This window comes from Rhipicephalus microplus, chromosome 8 (genome assembly GCF_043290135.1).
Source record: "Rhipicephalus microplus isolate Deutch F79 chromosome 8, USDA_Rmic, whole genome shotgun sequence".
Lineage (NCBI taxonomy): Eukaryota > Metazoa > Arthropoda > Arachnida > Ixodida > Ixodidae > Rhipicephalus > Rhipicephalus microplus.
Genome location: NC_134707.1, coordinates 1027903 through 1043986, shown reverse-complemented (window position 1 = coordinate 1043986; position 16084 = coordinate 1027903). Strand labels below are relative to the sequence as shown.

Sequence of the window (16084 nt, the reverse complement as noted above, 5' to 3'; positions counted from 1 at the left end):
TCTAGTTAATTGTACCCACTTAAAGTCTATTTTGCCCTCCCTGTCCCTAAACCCCAGTGCTTTGAAAAACTCTGCGCCATCATCCTGAACTATATTGTGAAGCCCTTTACAGAACATTATCAAGTGTTCGGCAGTTTCTTCCTCCTCTCCACATGCACTGCATACCTTGTCTACCCCTTTGTATTTGGCCCGATTCGTCTTGGTTCGCAATACCCCCCTCCTGGCCTCAAACAATAGAGAACTACCCCGAGTATTATCATTGATCCTTTCCTTGGCAATTTCCTGCTTTAAAGTTTGATAGATCTCTAGTGCGGACTTCTTAATCATGCCAACTCTACACATGTCGGTCTCCGTTTCCTTCACCTTCTTCTTAACCGATAGTTCTTTTTGGTTTGGCCCCTTGCTGTTTTCCAAGTGTTTACTCGTCAATTTTCTGGTTCGCTTCCTCTATTTTGTATCGACATTCTTCATGTGTAAGTAGCTAAAAACCTTCCTTGCCCAACGCTCCTCCCACATTTTTCTCAATCGCTTCTCAAATTTTATCTTGCTGCTAGCTTCCCTGCCCTCAGATGATGTCCATCCCATATCACCCTGTACTCTCTGATTTGGTGTATTCCCGTGAGCTCCTAAAGCAAGCCTACCTATTCCACGTTGCTTAATTTCTAGTCTTGCTTGAACTTTTGATCTCATGCACAAGACCGCATTGCCGAGCGTTAGACCAGGAACCATGACCCCTTTCCATATTCCTCTCACAACATCATGCATTGTAATTCCACAGTGCTTTATTTTTCATCACTGCTGCATTCCTGTTACCTTAAACGCTCACGAGCACAGTGCCACATACCGCCCGGTAGTTGTAAACCCGAAATGTGGCCTATGTGCGAGCCACCTGTGCCACGTGGCGCGGAGAACATTATAGGGGGTGTCAGCACCCTCACATGCCTATGAAATTTTCGCTAACGAACATTTATTTTTGTAGGACTGAAATCTCAAGAATATGCACGTGAAAGACGGGTATTATTTATTTACACATGATATGAAGACACAAAGCATTACTATATGAACATAAGGGAATTCCGAATCCTACACGCTAAGGTCAGTATAGTTCACGCGGTGACTCCAAGGCTGTTACAAATAAGAACTGACCCGAATCCAAATTTAATAGTTAGATATGTCAGGAAAAGAGGTATAAATCAATAGCGACAAGTGTAATTACATCATTACTCTAGGCTGTTTGCTTTGGCAGTGTCCTGTGGCTTTCACCAAACATTTTGCGCACACTGACAGGGAAAGAGGCGGCGAACAGTTCTTCACAGTGGAGATCTTTCAGGGCAAGCCGTCCAGAAGCTGCACGATACAGTGGTCGAAACCTTACTGTCCAACGTGGGAGGCGTTGATCTTCAGGACCAGAATAAAATTTAGTATACCATGCCTAACAGAACAATATTATACCATACCAAACGGCCCTTTTTCAGTAAAACCCTCGTGGATATCGTAACGGGACCGTCGTTTTAATCAGATTATGGTTAACCACTTTTTTACCCTCGGTAATAGTCAGCCGAGCCGTGTACAGCGCAAAGGTAGGGGGTCGGAGACGGGCAGCCGAAACGCAGCCTTGGGCAGATAAGGTTTCGCGCCCCATCCTCACCCTCGGCCGGCAGCGTAATCGCAGTGACGTGCGCACGGCGGGACGTTGCTGATATCATGTAGACTGCGCTTTTGCTCTTCATCTGTGTTCGGCTGTTGCGTCTGCCGCCGGCTCGCAGTCCCGTGATCCTTTTCCGGGCAATCAAAACACGATTCCCAGGTGCCGCCGGCGCACTTGTTCTTCGCCGCATCCGACTAGAGCCAAGCAGGCTGAACAGCGCAAGAAACACCAAATAGGACGCACCTCTTGTGTCATTTGCGCTGTTTTCGAGAAGGCTCCAGCCAACTCACCCTATTGTCTGTTCTACAAAAACTACTTTTTGTTATCGATCTCGACAAGGCACTTCGCCGCTTTCTTGGGCAGCACCTCTATTTGCAAGTTGAGTTCAGGCCCACTTCATATAGCAGCGGATGGTGGAAGGAAAACTGGAGGCATGCCATGTTTGCCTTAGCAAATGGAAGGAGTGTCCCGACGCTTTTCGCACACTGCGTATATATGGTGTGGCCGTGCACAGTAAAACACTGCCAAATTTACTTTAGCTTAGATAAAGCTCGGTGCGTAATGATCAGACGAGCAATGAAACACAAGTTGATGGTATGCAGAATGTAATATATTACCAATACCGTGTATAGCTATATATGTTCAGTCAGCGCGGTCAAGTCACACGTGGCATGCGCAGTTGGACATTTTAGAGCTTCGAGGCTTTTTTCTATTGCTCGCTTAGGCGTCACGAATAAGCCACGTGAAAATTTCATGCAGCTCAAGCGTGTTCTAGCGCAGCTTATGTGAAGAAAGCAGGGGGTGAAGCAAATCATAGAAAGAGAGGGAAATCGATAAAAGAAATGAAAAAAAGAAAGAAGCAAGAAAAAATGCATACCCTTTTCTCTTTCTTCTCCCCTGAGTAAGAACGAGAGACAAAGAGATTAAAAAAAGAACAGACCAAAGAGAAAGAAATAAAAGGAAAGGATGACAATAATTATATCTTTAGGAGCGAGAAAGAAAGGAATAGACACGAAAAGAAACAATACAAAGGGAAGTATGAAGAGAGAATAAATGTATGGAAGAACGAAAGTTACATAAAGAGCGACAAAGAGAAAGGTAGAAAAAAAATTCAAAGAAAAAAAAACATTGGAAAACGAAAGATAGAAGGAGAAAGAGAGACAAAATATACACAATCCCAACATTGTGGTGGCGCTCCTGAAGAGGTGGCCGACAGCCCTTTTTTCCGTCACGACATAGAGAGCGAAAATTGATCCTTTCAAAAAGGTCCCCCCCCCCCCCCCTCCGGAAAAAAAATTCTGGCTACGTCCGCTACAAATGGACAACGACGATGAAGCATAACACCGAGAGAGTGAAACCTTGCACACGTGGTCTTCGCGGACTGGCGATAAACAGTCCGCGCTCTTTCCTGTCTTCCATTCATTCTGCTTGCACGGCAAGTCGAGTTTTCTGCATGGCGGAGACATGTGCCAAAGTTGTTGAGTCGACGGCTGCCCTGTGCTCCTGCGATCTTCAACTGCGGAGGCAATCTTGGACATTCACATTATTAAGCGCGCGTTTGACCAAAACATCCACGATTTTCAAACCACAACATAAGTACCGGTGCACGGTCAGCTGAGCTTCCTGGACTTGCTGCTCATTAATACATCAATATCATATGCATGCCACCAAGAGTGGCTCTTGCCCTGAAAGAAAAGAAGATTGCGTGCTTCGCTCGAGAACCAGCCGCGACGGACGCGTTTTCCGAGAGCCGGCTACCCCGCGGCTGATTAAAAGACCCCTACACTCCTGAAGTCTCGTGACAATGCTTACTAGAGATATTAACGCAATAGCGTACACGAGATCGTTTTGCGGAAATTATGGTGTCGACATCGTTGTCCGAGTCGCAGATTTTGAGCGAAACAAACGTCGTTGTCCTTGAGCTAAGACTGCAGAATATGCGAATAAAGTAAAAGAATGAATTGCTTGCAGTGATTCGCGACATATCTTAAAGGGCAAAACTGAATGAGGTGGTTTAAGTTGTTGCGATGCTTGAGCTGGTTTATAGCAACGCAGCGAGGTTAAGCCACGACACGGTCGTCCATCCCTTCGGGGCCTTATTCTGCGTGTTCTGCCACAAGTCTCCGCTATTGATTGAAACTACTTCGAAAAAACTACATCATGCAGTGGAGGGAGTCTCCTTAAAAGGCCAGGCTATCAAAATAAACATAGAAGAAAGAGTTGAACATTCTCTTCTGGTATTTCTTGTTTTAGGGGCTAACCTACTAAAGCCGTCTGTCTATGCATGTTTCTTTGTGACCAGTTCGTCCACCTAGTTCTATGACTGACTCAGCAGGTGGCGCTAGTGTGAGTGAAAGACACACTAGCGCCACCTGCGGTTCGGACTGTCACGGTGGATGGACGTGTTTTTTCAGCGCTCCCGATCGACTGCGCAGATAAGCTGTTTTGCATGTTTTGAGCTTGTCATTATAATTATAGGGCAGCAGTTAAAATCCCTGTAGCACTTATTTTATTGTACGGCTTTTTCGGGGGTCAGTCACCAGGTATTTATTAGTTTGTGCGTGTGTGTGTTAATTTTTTTGTTTTTGTTTTGTTGTTTTTCTTTTTCTTTTGTCACTCCGTGGGGGAGATGCACGTACATTGAACACGCAAATTTTTGTAGTAGAGCTTATACTTTCTCTTTTTCGTGGGGCAGGGCTCGAGTTTTGTAATTATCGAGTGAGACAAGTCATAGGGACGATTGGTGTCGGAAAGACATGGTTAAAAAGACTGTGAAGTGTTCAGGGTGTAGGGTTGGTTTGAAAGTGGACCCAAGGGTAGAAGCGGAAGGAGAAGAGGCTGGCGCAAAGTGTAGACAATGTGAGGTTGAGGAAAAAATAGAGAAAATGATGGTTACACAGAGTGACCTACTGATGAGAATAACCGAGCTCGAGACTGCGTTGACGACAGAGCAAGGGACAACGAGGGCAATAGGAGAAAGGCTGAAGTCCGCCGAGGAAGCACTAGCCAAGGTAAACAGAGGAGCGGCCTAGGGAGAGAACAGTAGGGAACCGGCAACCAGAACGGCGGAGAAGAAACAGCTAGCTAGTTTGGAAAAAAACAGGTTCAGTCGGTTCAATTGTGGCAAGGCCCAGCTTCAGCGAAGTAGTGGTAGGGCTGGGAGGGCTGGGAGGGGACTAAGCAGCTGGCGTCACAGGTGCAAGTAACCTCCAGGTGCAGGACGCTCCAGCTGAAAAGTCACAGCATGTGATAATCGCCGGGGACTCGAATTTAAATCGATGCACAGAAGACATCAAAGAGAGGGTAAGAGGTGACAAGAAGGTTGCAGTAGGGGCGTTCCTAGGACGCAAGCTGGAAGCAGTCATGAGGCAAGCGAGCGCAAAACTCAAAACTACAGCTGATAGACGAAACCTCGTGATAATTTCAGGCGGTTTAAACGATGTCTTGAATGAAGATACAGCAGGACAAGCAACTACACTGGCGAAAGGCGTCGATGACATGCGCGCCACTTCTCCTCAGGTACAGATAGCGATATGCACGATACCGGAGGTACCGGTGCGTGATAGCAACCTGCAAAGAGCGGTTGTCAACGCAAACCAAGAGATATGGCGGATGAGTCGAGAGAAAGCTTTTGAGGTGGTGAAAATAAACAGAGAGGTGCATAGGTGGGGTGGTTTTCAACAAGACAGAATTCACTTCGATGGGCGGCTAGGTCAGGAGGTGGTTTGGCGAATTTCAGGACGCGCAGTAGCTTTTTTGGGGGGCAAGCGGGCCCTTTGGGGTGCAGGATAGCTAGTAACGAAGAAAAACAACCAGGGAGACTTTTCGACAGGTGGTATGAACAGATACGATTCTAAAGTGGCACCAGTATCTAAGATAGGTAGAGTCCGGCGCAGAAATAGACGTAGCCACGAGCGCCGAGCCAATATAGGTATATTATCATGCACGGTGGTAGGAACAGGCTGAAGTGGGAAGAGATAGAAGAACAGCTAAGGGAGGAGAGGCCGATGGTATACGGTTTTGTAGAAACACATCTCAGGGACATGGAACAACCTCCAAACAATGCGGACTACGCGTGGGAATATGGTAATAGAACAGAAGGCAGCAGAAAGGGGGGTGTTATTGCGGCATTCATTCAGAAAAGTAGAGACTGGTAAAGGGTCAAGCATGAGTGCAAGGAACATTTATGGCTAAAAGGAAAAGTGGCAGGGCAAATGACACGTCCTAGGTTTCGTGTACTTGTGGACGGGCGCAAAGGCCAGAGAGGAAAACCAGGCAATGGAAGAGTGTATATCAAAGGACATTCAGGAATTAGGAGGAGAGTGCGAGATAATTATACTAGGAGATATGAATGCACACATAGAAGATATAGATGGGTATACCGACCCGACAGGCAAAATGATCATGGATATGTGTGAAAGGCTTGATTTGATCATTTGCAACCGTACCGAGAAGTGTGAAGGGCAAATAACATGGGAGGTAGGAAGGCTGCAGTCGACGATAGATTACGCATTGATGTCACATAGGATGTATGATAAACTCAGGGGAATCCACATAGATGAAGGCGGCTCCGGAAGTCTGGGTAGTGATCACAAACGTATCAAGCTAAGTTTTCGAAGAGCAGCGAAAGTGGGAAGGAGACAAGCTGAGCAACTACAGGAAAATATTTATTCAGAAAGGCAAATTGAAATAGCCACTAAACAAATTGAGAAAGTAATCACTGAGGATAATAAAACAGTGTGGACATACACGAATCTAATTAGACTGTTTGAGCTAGAGCTTGCTAACGCACGTGACAAGTCACCCCGGAAAAGAAGACACAAACCCAAAAGTTGGTGGGATGAGGAAGTTAGGAGAGCCATAGCAAAACGTCAGGAAGCCTCTAGGGAACACAGACGTGCTAAGCAGTGGGGTGAACCGACAGATGATGTTGAAAGAAAATGGGAAATTTTTCTAAGCTGTAGAAGGGATGCATTTCTTCTGATCAATGAAAAGATTAGAAGAAAGGGAGCCCAGTGGCAAGCAGAAGTACACAAAAAAAGATAGAAAGGCAGCTGCGAAATTTTGGAACCATATCAACTCCCTAAGAAATGAGACGAGCCTAGAGCAGAGGTTTATAACTACAGCTCAAGGTGCTAGGCTAGAAATGGACAAAGCCATTGATTATATAAGAACAAGGGTGACAGAAAAATTTCAACGAAGAAGTGCTTTATGCACCACAATAGACAAGAATGAATCAAGTGGCGCAATGGCTCCATTTTCACAACAAGAGTGGGAAAGGGCTTAAAAAAGGGTTCCTAGTAGTACATCAACAGGCCCAGATGGCATTCCAATTATGCTGATGAAGACATTAGGTCCGAAGTCTAAGCAGGCGTTGAGAGAGGCAGTGAGCAAAATAATAATCGATGGAGAAGTTCCCAATGGATGGAAACTTAGCAGGATGAGCATGATCTATAAAGGAAAGGGGGACAAAGCTGACAAAAACAACTACCGTCCTATAACAGTGACATCAGTGGTCGACAGGCTGGCGATGCAGATTATAAAGGAAAGGCTGCAGGCATGGATATAGGATGAGGGGGTCCTGGGGGAACTGCAGAATGGGTTTCGGAAACACAGGAGGTTGGAAGACAATCTGTTGTCACTGACGCAGTGCATCGAAATATCAGAAAAGAACACAACCAGTGTGGCTAGCATTTTTGGATATCAAGGGAGCGTACGATAGCGAGGTTCAAGAGGAATTGTGGGGAATACTGGACACACTATAGGCGTGGAAGATGTAGTCACTAATCTTTTAAAAGATATTTATAAAAGTAACAAGGTAATTATAAAGTAGGAAAACAGGTATCTAAGCCTGCAGAGATAAAACGGGTGCTTAGGCAGGGGTGTCCCTTGTCACCTTTATTATTCATGATGTACCTACAAGGATTAGATGCAAAATTAGAGGGAAGGGGACTGGGCTTCAACCTCTCTTTCGTCAAACAAGAAAAACTCATTGAACAGGCACTACCAGCATTGATGTACGCAGATGATATAGTGCTAATGGCCGACAAAAAGGAAGATTTGCAGAGATTGGTGGACATCTGCGGTAATGAGGGAGATAGGTTAGATTTCAGATTCAGTAAGGAAAAATCAGCAGTCATGATTTTTAATGACAGAGAAGTTAGTGAGCTTAGAATACAGGAAGTCACGCTAGAGATAACAGATAAATACAAATATCTGGGCGTATTATGGATAAGAAACGGGGCCGAGTACCTAAGGGAACACGAATATACGTGTCGACTAAAGGTAACAGGAATGTAGCGGTAATGAAAAACAGGGCACTGTGGAATTGGAATTACAATAGGTATGATGTTGTAAGAGGAATATGGAAAGGGGTCATGGTTTCTGGTCTGACGTTCGGCAATGCGGTCTTGTGCATGAGATCAGAATTTCAAGCAAGGTTAGAAATGAAGCAACGTGGAATATGTAGGCTTGCCTTGGGAGCTCACGGGAATACACCAAATCAGGGAGTACAAGGTGATATGGGATGGACATCATTTGAGGGCAGGCAAGCTAGCAGCAAGATAAAATTTGAGAAGCGATTGAGAGAAATGAGGGAGGAGCTTTGGGCTAGGAAGGTATTCAGCTACTTATACATGAAGAATGTCGATACAAAATGGAGGAAGCGAACCAGGAAATTGACTGGTAAATACTTAGAAAACAACAGGTGGCCAAACCAAAAAGAAATATCGGTTAAGGAGAAAGTGAAGGAAACGGAGACAGATATGTGGAGAATTGGCATGATTAAGAAGTCTGCACTAGAGATCTATCGAACTTTTAAGCAGGAAATTGCCAAGGAAAGGATCTATGGTAATACTCGGGGTAGTTCTTTACTGTTTGAGGCCAGGACGGGAGTATTGTGAACCAAGACATATCGGGCCAAATACGAAGGGGTAGACACGGTATGCAGTGCGTGGGGAGAAGAAGAAGCTGCAGAACACTTGATAATGTTCTCTGAAGGGCTTCACCCTATAGTTCAGGATGATGGCGCAGGGTTTTTAAAAGCACTTGGGTTTAGAGACAGTGAGGGCAAAATAGACTTTAAGCGGGTAGAATTAACTAGAAGGAGATTATCTGATTGGTGGCTAAAGTCAAGGCACGAGTGGAAATTAAGCCCTTCACTGCAAAGTACGAATCCTCAACCTCACTATTCAAGGAAAAAAAAATAAATCTAGTATTTGGTTCATTAAGGATTGCGGCTTGGTGGCGCTAGCCACCGCCCGATCTAAATGGTACAGCCATAACCACCCATCCATCCATCCGACAGACAGACGGACGGACGCGTAGATGGACGGTCGGCCGCTTCGCCCCACTCATCATCATTCCGTGGATATATTGTGATTTTTTTTTTCTTGCGTACTTCTGTGACGCAGACAGTAGTTCTCTTGACGTCGATAGTGTACTGCTTTGCCATGCAGCCACCCATCCGCTCTTCGTTGTCTCGCATGAATATCGTAAAGGATCAACCTATCACACTTCATTTGATTTGTTTACAACCGCGCAAGCGGCGATATCAGCACTTATCCGAGAAGTGCGAAATTCTGGCAGGCGCTTCGTGCTGACATCGTTCATGTACTTTTACGAACTAAGGGGCGAGGAGGATGCGCCGCGCGTGTGAAGGAAAGGAGAACACCATCCCCTCGTCTTTCAACGCGAGGCGGTGAGCGGCGTCAAGGCTTAAATGCATGAGAATCGTGCAACGTGTGGGCGGTTTAAAGGCCCACTGATTACAAGATGAAGGTGAAACTGATGGCCGTGCCCACGCCGTTACTCGATGGCCCTCCGCCCGTTCGCAAGCCTTCTGGACTGCCCAGGACTAGACTTCAAGAGGGCAAACCGCTCAATCCCAACTTCTAATAGTTGACGCTTTTGTGTCGGTCTGTTTAAATTCCGGGACTTTAGGCCTGTTCAGCCGGTTTCTCCTTCCTGCTCGGGTACGACTAACCAACTCGCTGAATCTTCAACACTTCCGAACTGAGAACTCGGAGCTTTTAAGGACCCACTTCCAGTTTTGTGCTGAACATTGCGTACGTAGTGCCGGCCACTGGCAGAGAATGTGACCGAGTGTTGCAGTTATCTGTCCGAAAGCTAGGGCATCCTGGTTTTATGCCTTTAGCAAAGTGTTTGAAAGTGCTACGATACGGGAACGAACCTGCCTGCAGAATCCGGAGAGCCGACGATTGCGGTTTGGTGAGCTTGGAATGCGGGAAAGGGTGCCTCCGCCTTCACAGTTAATAGTGAGAAGTGCAACTTGTTTAAAAGTTCCAAGTGGATCCCAGAATCTATCCGTGAACCCGCCACTGGACCCGCCCGGACCGCTGAGGACGGTTTTGTGCAAGTTGATTGACGTTTGGAACTGTTTGGTGAACCACTAGCCCATGGGGTCCGGAAACCAGGTAATTGTGTGACAGCCTGCTAGGCTCTTTGACTTGATAATAGCGGCATAATAATGCCTCTAAACCACTCACTTGTTGGGCATCGCGTTGCACTCCTCTGTCGTTTATCTGTTCTAACCCGCTATGTTACATCCCTAAACGTGATTTTTTACACAGCATGACGCCTTCCTCTGGTCTTTTTGCGAATGAATTCCAAGCGCCGATCTTGCTGCTCTTGTGGTGGTTTCCCTCACTTATGTCCTTCACTTATGAGCCGCTTTCTTCACTTATGAGCCTGTGTGTCGTCACGTGCTACGTGACGACACACATGCTCATAAAAGGGTGTTCCACATTCGCCGCTTGGCTAAAGGTGGCGCTGACTGACAATGCCACGTTTAAATTCACATATAAACCCAAAAAAGGGGATGAGGGGATGGTCGCCGTGGTAGCTCAGTGGTTGGAGCATCGAACGCGTTCTTCGAAGGTCGTAGGCTCGATTCCTGCTCATGGCAGGTTATTTTTTCACCCACATTTTTTTCTTCTTTGCATTACATATCTCCTGCTTCTCTCCTGCTCTTCCTGCTCTTCCTGCTCTTCCTGCTTCACGTTATGTTTTTTGCGTCTCAGTCTTCTGCACCAAGTATGCACCAAGTATGCACCAACTAGCCCAAAAACAAGTTATTTTAGGCTCAAAAGAGTGTGCCACACTCGCCGCCATGGCTACTGGTGGCGCTGACTGACACTCCCACGTTTAATTCACATATAAACCCTATAAAGTGGCTGGGGGGGGGGGGGGATAGCTGTCGTGGTAGCTCAGTGGTAGAGCATCGAACGCTTCATTCGAAGGTAGCAGGCTCGGATCCTGCCCACGGCAAGTTATCGTTTCGCCCACTTTTCTTCATATTTACTTTACAATCTGGTCTAATATCTTCCCCTATACTTTCCTTGGCATTATTGTCTGTTAGATCTCATTATTATTTTGTCAAAACACGGAAAAACGAGCCCTTATGTATACACTTCTTTATATATATATATAGTACTACTACTACTACTACTACTACTACTACTACTATATATATATATATATATATATATATATATTGCCGCGAACTATGCATTGGGTTTGTTTATTTGTGTTTTGATTTTTCGGCCTGGCTGCGCCGGCCTGTGCTATCACTGTTTTCACAGCGTTTCGAACAAACGCTATCGAACAGCGCTTCGAGCGTTCCGAATCACTGTTTTCACAGCGTTTCGAACAAACGCTACCGGAACAACGCTTCGAGCGTTCCGAACAAACAGCGTTTCTAACAAACGCTATCACGGCGTTCTCGATACAATTCGACTATTCGAGGAACCCTCGCGCCGAGGGATATAAATTCCCGCACAGCCGATGCCGCGACATTCGATCGCCGACGCTCACTAGCGTGCCCGTCGTTTTGCCGGCCGCTGCTTCGCCGCCTGTGTATTCTTTCAGTTGTTAGGGGAGCACAGGTTCGCTCCAATAAACTTGTTTTCCTTATAGACAACTGCGTCGTCCTTTGCTGCGTGACAACTGGTGGAGGTGCGGGGTACATGAACCCTAAGCCATTGCCAAGCCGACAAGCAAGCCCAACACGACAAGCACGCCCAACTCGGGTCAGCCGCCGACAGCAAGGCCTTCAGCCAGAGTTTGGACTGCTCCCGGATAAAAAAAGGAAAGAAGACGTAAAAACCACGATGATCAACGCAGGCACCATGACCAGCGCTACCAACCCTCCCGTCGTTCTGCAACAACCTCGTGAGCCCCCATCATTCCGAGGATCTCATGGTGAAGACCCGGAAGAGTGGCTGGAGAAGCTGGAGCGCATCCGCATTTTTAACAGGTGGGATGACGAAGAAACGTTTCGTCATGTTTTCTTCTATTTGGAGGATGCAGCTCGAACGTGGTTTGAGAACCATGAAGGCTCCCTAACCGACTGCACCGTCTTTAAGAGCGAATTCCTCAAAACATTCGCAACGGTTGTGCGGAAAGAACGAGCCGCCCTTTTGTTGGAGACGCGAATGCAACACCCTAACGAAGGTGTTGTACTGTTCGCTGAGGAGATGAAGATGCTGTTCCGGAGAGCTGGCCCCGAAATGGCAGAAGAGAAGAAGGTGCGCTTTCTGATGCGGGGAGTTAAACAAGAGCTCTTCGCTGGACTCATCCGCAACCCCCCTAAGACCGTCGCTGAGTTCGTCACTGAGGCTTCGATGATCGAGAGGACCTTGGATATGCGTTCGCGGCAATACGATAGACCACTCAACACCCTTTCGGTGAACCCGGTAAACGCCCCTAGATTGGCGACGGAAGACTTGCGGGAGACCATCCGTGCCGTCGTTCGCGAGGAACTGAGGAAATTGTTCCCAGCAACGCCGCAGCCCCAAGTCGCCTCCCTCACTGACATCGTCCGCGAGGAGGTTCAGCAAGCACTGGGGAATACCACGCCGTCGGAAGCATCTTGCGAACCACAAGCGATGACCTACTCCGCTGCTGCTCGTCGACCCCGACCCGTCCCAACCCGTTATCAAGAGGCCCCGCCGTACCGCCGCCCAATGTCGCCCGCCCGACCCCCTGTAACCCGAAACCAGGCGCCCAGGAAGACCGAGGTGTGGCGAACGCCAGATAATCGTCCGCTGTGCTACCACTGCGGAGAGGCCGACCACGTCTACCGCCGCTGCCCGTACAGGAGGCTGGGTTTGCGTGGGTTCTCCGTCGACGCACCCCGCCCGCGAGCCGGCCAGCGCCCATTTGAGATCGAAGAATACCTGTCGAACACCAGCCGTGGACCATCCCGTTTCAACCGTTCGCCGTCGCCTTATCCGTACCAATCCCCCAACCGTCGCAGCAATGCTGACTTCGCCCGTGGAAGGTCCCCCAGCCCACGAGGGGGAAACTAAAAGCAGCAAATTCTGGAGGTGAAGTTGCACAACGGCGAGAAAATGAAAACCCTCCAACGACGCAAGACCGTGATTCACGACATGCCCTCATCCCGACGACCCGACGACACCCTGCCGAGACCCCCGAAAACGACGACAGCTACGCTGCGCGATGCGTACCCGAAATGACGAAGCCTGCCGCTGAGAAGACGACGATGACGACGCATACTGCCCGACCATCAACACATGCAAGCCGCGATACGACGCCCCGACGCACCCGAAATTCGATTGATTGATTGATTGATTGATTGATATGTGGGGTTTAACGTCCCAAAACCACTATATGATTATGAGAGACGCCGTAGTGGAGGGCTCCGGAAATTTAGACCTCCTGGGGTTCTTTAACCTGCACCCAAATCTGAGCACACGGGCCTACAACATTTCCGCCTCCATACCCGAAATTCGAGGAAAGCGGCATCCGACGTCCAGTTGTCCATCGACGGCCTTGACGTAGTCGCCTTCATCGACACGGGAGCCGACTACTCAGTCATGAGCGGGTCATTCGCGTCCGAGCTAAAGAAAGTTACGACCAGATGGGACGGTCCGCACATACGCACAGCAGAAGGCCACCTCGTGACCCCAAGTGGAATGTGCACATCGCGCGTCACCATAGACGGCACTACGTACCCTTCGGAGTTCGTCATTTTGCCTAACTGCTCCCGCGACGTAATTCTCGGAATGGACTTTTTGACGGACAATGGCGCAATAATTGATCTGCAGACCAGGTCGATAACGTTTTCTTCCGATCACTCCACGACGCCGCAGCCGAACCTCGGACACCGTGCTGCTGTAAGGATCGCCGACGATCACGTCACCCTGCCACCCCGCGCAAGCTTGATGATCGCCGTCTATTGTGAAGGTGCTGCCCCTGACGTCGACGCTATCGTGGAGACTGACCAAAGGTTGCTTCTAGACCGCGGTGTGTCTGTCGCAAGAGGCATTGCGCGGTTTAAGCAACGCAGATCCCACGTTTTGGTCACCAATTTCACCGAGGAGTACCAGCATCTAAACAAGGGCGCTGCAATTGCGTTCCTCCAAGAAACGCAAGAAGCGAGTCAAGTGATCGCGGTCGCCACCTTTGAACGCGCACGCGCAGATGCTTCCAGGCTGCCACATCCTTTCGACGTGAACCCGGCACTGTCACAAGAAAATCGGGACAGATTACTGGAGTTGCTCCGTCGCTACAGCGAGTGTTTTTCCTCGAACTCGAAGTTACGTCAGACACCTTTGGCGAAGCACCGGGTAATAACCGAAGATGGAACCCGACCTACCAGACAGTCACCGTACCGCGTTTCTTCACACGAGCGCGAAGCCATCCGGACTCAAGTTGATGACATGCTCAGCGACGGCATAATACAGCCATCAAAAAGTCCGTGGGCTGCGCCGGTTGTACTCGTGAAGAAAAAAGATACTAAACAAAATCACCAAAAAGGACGTGTACCCCCTGCCACGAATCGACGACGCCCTCGACCACCTCTGCCACGCCAAGTACTTCTCATCTATGGATCTGAAGACCGGCTACTGGCAAATTGAAGTGGACGGGAGAGACCGAGAGAAGACTGCATTTATAACCCCGGACGGTCTATACGAGTTCAAGGTGATGCCGTTTGGGCTGTGCACGGCGCCCGCAACGTTTCAGAGAGTCATGGACACTGTGCTAGCAGGCCTGAAGTGGCACACTTGCCTCGTATACCTCGTTAACGTTGTCGTATTCGCCCGGACTTTCGACGAACACCTCACAAGGTTGTAATCTGTACTCGAGGCCATTCGTACGTCGGGGTTAACGCTGAAGCCTGAGAAGTGCCGTTTCGCGTACGAGGAACTCAAGTTCTTGGGTCACGTCGTGAACGCCGAGGGAGTCCTACCTGACCCGGCAAAAACATCAGCCATTGCGAACTTCCCAAGGCTGAAAGATAAGAAGGGTGTGCGAAGGTTTCTCGGACTGTGCGCATACTACCGGCGCTTCGTCGCAAACTTCGCACGCATTGCAGAGCCACTCACGTGCCTGACGAAAGAAAGCACCCCTTTCAGCTGGGAAAACGACCAAGAAAAGGCATTCTGCGAGCTGCAACAACGCCTGCAAAACCCGCCCGTGCTCGCTCATTTCGACGAAAACGCCGAAACGGAAATGCACACGGACGCCAGTGATATCGGTTTGGGTGCCGTCCTCGTCCAAAAGCAAAGCGGTTACGAAAAGGTAATCGCCTATGCAAGCCGTGATCTGTCGAAGGAGGAGAGAAACTACTTTGCCTCCGAGAAAGAGTGCCTGGCTATCATATGGGCCATTTCAAAATTTCGCCCATACGTCTATGGTAGACCGTTTAAGGTTGTGACTGACCATCATGCGCTGTGTTGGCTCGCCAATTTGAAGGACCCCTCTGGCCGCCTTGGGCGGTGGAGCTTGCGCCTGCAAGAGTTTGACGTTACAATATTCTACAAATCCGGCAGGAAACACTCTGACGCCGACTGCCTGTCCCTCGCCCCCGTCGACCCACCACCACAGGACTCCGATGAAGACAGCGCGTTCTTCGGAGTCGTGACAGAGAGCGACCTAGCCGCCCAGCAGCGTGCCGACCCTGACCTCCGCGCCATGATCGACTACCTCGAAGGACGCAACTTCGCCGTGCCTAGGGCGTTCAAGCGCAACTTACCAGCATTCAGCCTCAAAAACTCCATCCTAGTGAAGAAGAATTTCAACCCCGGAACGAGAACGAATTATCTACTTGTCATCCCCGCAGGCCTTCGTGACGAAATTTTGGAAGCGTACCACGACGACCCGTCTTCCGGACATCTCGGAACAGCTCGCACGATTACGAAAATCAAGGCGAAATACCCGCCTTACATCCCATGTCACCCACTACGTCCGGAGCTGCCGTGACTACCAGCGACGAAAAACGCCACCGACGAGACCAGCCGGACTTCTGCAGCCGATCGCCGTCCCAACGAGACCCTTCCAACAGATCGGAATGGACCTTCTGGGCCCGTTCCCTACATCCCGATCCGCGAACAAATGGATTGTCGTAGCGACAGACTACATGACGCGCTACGCAGAGACCACCGCTCTTCC

General features: G+C 48.8%; 2 protein-coding genes and 1 long non-coding RNA gene across 4 annotated transcripts in view; 2 read left to right on the top strand and 1 right to left on the bottom strand.

The window, feature by feature from the left end:
* The window catches only part of LOC142769408 (uncharacterized), a 77194-nt gene that overhangs the window by 9394 nt on the left and 51716 nt on the right, over window positions 1-16084 (bottom strand). The gene's annotated exons all lie outside the window — the stretch shown is intronic.
* Window positions 1-16084, top strand: part of LOC119163932 (isobutyryl-CoA dehydrogenase, mitochondrial) — a 238386-nt gene that overhangs the window by 192053 nt on the left and 30249 nt on the right. The gene's annotated exons all lie outside the window — the stretch shown is intronic.
* Window positions 9330-16084, top strand: part of Pdrg1 (Pdrg1 prefoldin-like subunit) — a 203672-nt gene continuing 196917 nt past the window's right edge. Inside the window, exon 1 of the mRNA XM_075872641.1 lies at window positions 9330-10083. The gene's annotated coding sequence lies outside the window, so the exon portion shown is untranslated. The remainder of the gene's footprint in view (window positions 10084-16084) is intronic.